We start from the raw sequence: 5443 nt of genomic DNA on the forward strand, positions 1-5443 counted from the left end.
TGAAACGAACTTAATTAAATTGTACATGATATGATACGAAGCTGTAGTTAGTTTTGTTTTTGCGAAAACTCTTTTTAAAATGATTTTTATTTAATGCAGAAAGTTTTTGGTTTGACTGTGGGTGCCGCAAATTTGTTTAGTTGTTTGCAGGGTGCCGTAAGCCGAAAAAGGTTGAGAGCCACTGGAGCAGGAACCACCACGGTAACACTTCTATTTGGATGCTTCAATAATAATGATTATAATCGAAAAGTTCGATTACGGTTTAATAAAATAAACTATTTATCTGACAAGTGGCCTACCAACTTATGGCAACCTATACTTAATGATTTCACTTAAAGCTGCCGATCTGTTACTCTGGTTAGGGATTTGGATTAAATAGACAGATAACTTTAAAAAAAATGTTTTTTGAGTGAAATAAAAAAGCCTTAGTCATAACTTTCGTATAGTGCAGTAGCTTAGTTTATGTCCACTACAGCCTTTATTAAATATCTTAAATGGTGAAAAATTAAATTTAAGACTTCTCCCTGACCAAGCAGTCCGGTCAAGATCTGATCTCTTTACTTTTCTGTGCTATTTTCTTAGTAAACTAGATTGAATGTTACCGAAATAATATTTGGCATAGCCAAGCCAAATTTTTCGCAAGACTGGAATTTGCTTTGTCTTGGTAACGAAGTTGTCACTTGCAACGTGTACCGACGTTGAACGGTTGCAACGATGTAAAAATGGCAACTCTTGCTTGCTGGCGTGCGACAAACAATTGATTGCCAGTTACATGTTCATGTAATCCTGCATTTTGCGGTGGACATGGACACTTACGGATACGACAAAGCGGCGGACAATGTGCATTGAAAAAGTGTAGTATATGCATGTAAATGATGGCAATTTCAAGTATTTTTAATACATTTATACTCGTTGTTAAATATATTTCATCAAAGTATATTTCCAATATATTTCATCTAATCAAAATCAACCAAACCAAGTAATCCTTAAAAGCGTACAAGGTATCTTAATCATATAATAGTCTATGTGTAAAGAGTTTCAAACAAACAGATTTAAAATTTCCTCAGTTGATAAACGTTTTTAAAAGCTAAACATTGCAATAGCATTTTTTCAAATTTTTCATTTTTTTACCTTCACATGTCAGATTGCCAATTGGTGCGAAATTATCTATCAACGTTGTGTATACCAAATCAAATGATTTTTGAAAAAAATAATTTGAAATGACTACAACTTTTGTAAAACCTGAAAGATTAACATCTAGTTACAGCAGGGCTTCCCAAAGTGGGGGTCGTGACCCCTTGAGGGGTCACGTGACGAACGTCGGGGGTCGCAAAAAGCATACAAATTTTACACAAAGCACTGCATATTAACACTTGTGTGCAAGATGCTGTGAAAGTTATTAACTTTATTAAGAGTCGTGCACTCAATAGGCTACCCGTATTTGTAAATTTATATAAGTTAGTGAAATATGGAATAAGAATTTAAAACCCTCTTTGCTGCATTGTAAACGTGGATTTCAAAATTAAAACTAATGGTTTAAAAAGTTATTAGTGTTAAAAAATTAAGTTGTGATTTTTCCAACGAAATAAAGTTTAGACTTAGTCCGACGTTTTTGTAAAGACGTTTTTGGAAAGGCTTTTCAAATCATGCTATTTGTCAGGTTTGTTTGAAAAAGGGGAACGAATTTAATTTGTCCTTCCAAGGAGAAAACATCTACAATATGTTTTTACCAGAGATTTATAGTATACTATGAATCCCTGGTTTTTACATTGAAATTTAAAGTTGGAGTATTCATCAAAAAATTAAACATCTACAAACAAAAGATTGAAAATGATTTATTTGAAATATTCTCATTTACTGAGAAGTTTTTGGCTAACAATAGCGTCGAATTAAACGTTAAGCCTCTGGTTATCGACACTTGTCAAGACTGTTGGAAGAGTTCAAAAAGCACTTTCTTCTAGAATTGGACAATACCAATTTAGATTGGATCCAAAACCCATTTGCAATGCAAAAACAAAGTGCCATGTACCTCTCTTAAAAATCTCAAAAAAAAATTGCAGATTTATCTTTTGACTCTGGAATTTTTGTGGCTTGTATTCTCTGGAAAAAAGTTTCACGCTTTTTGGCTTAGCGTAACGTTAGAGCGGAATATTCACCGTTATATGGCTAGCAGTAACCGCACTCCTGCCGTTTGTCTCCACGTATGCATGTCAGTGTTTTCAACATTGATAAAATACCGTTCCAGCCTAAGCAACATTGGAACCGCTTTGAGACCAGCATTGACAAACGTCGAGTGACTAGCTTTTGTAGCAGAAAGCAGTTGCACCCATCACACTGAATAACAGACTGTGTTTACTTTTTGGTTTTGTTTCCAGCAGGCTACAAGTAGTAAAGTAGTAGGCTTCAAGTATGGATAGCTTGTTTTTAGTTTTCGTTTAAATGAAATCTTTCAATAAATATCACAAACGTATATTTCGCATTGTTTATCCTATAGGGTCGAGGAAAATTTTAGGAGATTAAAAGGGGTCGCGAGCAAAAAAGTTTGGGAAGCCCTGAGTTACAGTATACAGTTGCTAAATTGTTAAAGGTTCCGTGAATTCAACGTTCAAACACAACAAACACGCAAAAATTTATGAAAAATTCCGTTTGAAGTTTCACTTTCCCTGTATCTCATGCTTGAAAGACGTCGTAGAATCTCACGAACCCACGGAGTGGCTTCTCGAATAGTTTCGGCCAATTAGGGTTATTGTGATATTATCCTCTATCACTAGGCTCGACCGCAAAGGCAATCCGACTGTTGTCGAATATAGATGGAAATGGTTTATTAAATTGGAGCGAAATAACAATGATACTTGACGTTTTTGCCAACAGTCTCTCAAACCACAATCCCGAGTGATCAGAACAGGAGTGTGATCAAAGAAGTCGTTTTCTGAAATAACATAAAAGCACAAATCACGCATTTGCCTAAAACTACAGTACAAGGCAATAATGATTAATGTGAGTTTTTTACATTGCTACATCCATCGTGAATATGCGTCGACCTTTAGCGCTTTACGGACAGATAGTGTGAATTAAATCAGCAATAAATTCCACATAATTAAAATGTCCATACCAATTTTTGCCAAGTAAGCCGGTGAATTGCGACAACAGCAACAGTCTGAAATTCTTTACACAGGATTCCAATGCGGTTACAATTCAGCTATAACAAATGAAATTAACGCGTTACGATACGTCGAAAATACGTAGATCATGCACAATAAAGCTGTGTCATTAAGTAAGCCCTTTTACAAGTGAACACAGCGCGTACAAAACTGATAGTGATAGATATGTTCAGCTTAGATACGTCAGACTATTAACACATACAGTAGCAAAGGCTAAATTTACAAATTAGCAATCAATTTGTACGGTACTCACATGAAGCAATCTCTTTAAAGCTGCTTGCCCGAATTCTACAAATCTCGACTTACTAAATAAGTCCGAACTGGCTGACAAAACAACCCAAGTTCACAGATGAACAGAACTTTTGCCCAACGTTGGCTACAAACTGTCTGATAATATTTCAGGCACAAGTGGGCTTATTTAAGATAAATTTTTACATGTTTTGAAGTTCCCAAATTATAATAAAGAAGCAACAAATCGAACACAATATTTTCCATGAATCACGGAATGTTGTTTCCGTACGCGATAAACTAAGATCCCAAGGGACGATGATTTCAATAAATCGTTACGTCACAATAAACTTGGAGCCACCGTGTTTTGCAAGGGCATATGAAATCACCAAAATGTTTTCCAAAATAAAGTGTTTTTTCTATATTGTTTTAAGCTAAGCAACTTTCCAGTACATCAATTACGGTTGATCAATCGCCAGGAGAAAGCTACTATGCCGTCAAAAAAGGGCATTTATCAATATATTATCACTCGTAAACACGTGAACTTCAAAACTTAGAAAGTGAAGAGAAAATATCTTACAGTTATAAAAAGCTACAACTATGTTACCATGACTTCGCTTCTGCCAGATGAACAACATCGACAATTGTTGCTTGGAGTTAGGACATGCTGTAAAAAATGTGTTGTCTTAGAAAACGTTTTTGTGCCATTCTAAATTCAAGTTACATGCCTGTAGTCTAAAACAACAAATTTGTTTTGTGTCAATCATAAACATTTATTCCAAAAAATCGATTTCGGTCTGCTAGCTGCTAGATCATCTTCTGTTAACTCATTTCAATAGAATCTATTTGCATAAGCTTAACTGAAGCATGACTGAAGGTGGTATGATCATGAAATTTTGGTTGAAATGAAAACTCAAAGGTGACAATGAAGATTTTCTCAACCTCAAGACATTCTAACAATAGGGTAATACAAATGGAAGACAACGAGATGATCAAGAAAAAAACAGATTGATAACATTTGGATGGTTATTGTCATTGTGTCATTGTTTGAGTCTTTTGGGCAGAGAGTCTATCCTTTACAACCACAGTTTGGCGTTTGTCTCCGCACTACACCAGGAAGAACAAAAATATAGCAGCCTGGGCTATAATGAAATAACACGTGGGAAAGCTATCTCTCAGATGACTGGATGATATTGACAGTCGGACTTCAAACTGTTTGTGAATTACATCTTTTTATCAAGAAGTTAGATTTACGTATGTTAAACTTATCCAAATGAAAAGGCAATGGGGTTGACAGGGCTGTTCAGGGGTACTTTTGGACCTTGGGCAGAGATGATTTGAGGGGCCCTTAGGCTAACCTTTACAAAGGGCCCCTGAAACTTGAAAAAATCATCTCGTATATTTCAGATACAGTGCCTTTACCTTTGAAATGTCTTCATTTGGGGCTCCAGGATCTCACTAGTATCGGGACCAAATGATCTCCTCAACAACCCTGTGAAAAGGTATAGGTGGTAATGGTGCTGAGTTGCATGACACTCAGGGCCGGATTTAACCTAATTGCTGCCCAAGGCAGATAAGAAAAAAACTGCCTCCCAAAAAAAAATTTTCGATGGTGCGCTACGATTTATATTTTAAATTTCTTACAAAAAGTTATTTGCACTGTTTATTTGAATACATCAATCAATGTCATTGTATAATGAACTAATTGTTTAAAATCGCTTCCGGCGGGCTTTTTCTCTTGCAAACAAATCAATAATTTCTTCCAAGTCTGCAGAAATAAGTAAAGACGAGTCAATGCTCAAAAATATGAGATCATTCATGTGATCATGCTTCAACGTAGACCGCCGTGCATTCTTGATCAGCTTCAAAATAGAGAATGATCGCTCTGCACTGCGATTGGTGACCATTGTGCAAAGTACCATTCTAATTGCCACTAGAACATTTGAGTATACTTCCTGCAGTTGCCTTTTCACAATAAAATTCGCTAGCAAAGTAAAAGTAATATTTCCAGCAGTAAGTTCATTCGAGGAAAGTGATTGCAAAAATGAGCGGAG

General features: G+C 35.8%; 1 long non-coding RNA gene across 1 annotated transcript; it reads right to left on the bottom strand.

The window, feature by feature from the left end:
• Positions 1 to 909: 909 nt before the first annotated feature.
• On the bottom strand, positions 910 to 3956 carry LOC145784356 (uncharacterized). Its single transcript, XR_014291000.1, has 2 exons — positions 3113 to 3956; positions 910 to 2929 (listed from the first exon to the last, which is right to left on the bottom strand). It is a non-coding gene; the product is annotated as an uncharacterized LOC145784356 (long non-coding RNA).
• Between the last annotated feature and the right edge of the window lie 1487 nt (positions 3957 to 5443).

The sequence above is a fragment of the Aplidium turbinatum genome, chromosome 15 (assembly GCF_918807975.1).
Source record: "Aplidium turbinatum chromosome 15, kaAplTurb1.1, whole genome shotgun sequence".
NCBI lineage: Eukaryota > Metazoa > Chordata > Ascidiacea > Aplousobranchia > Polyclinidae > Aplidium > Aplidium turbinatum.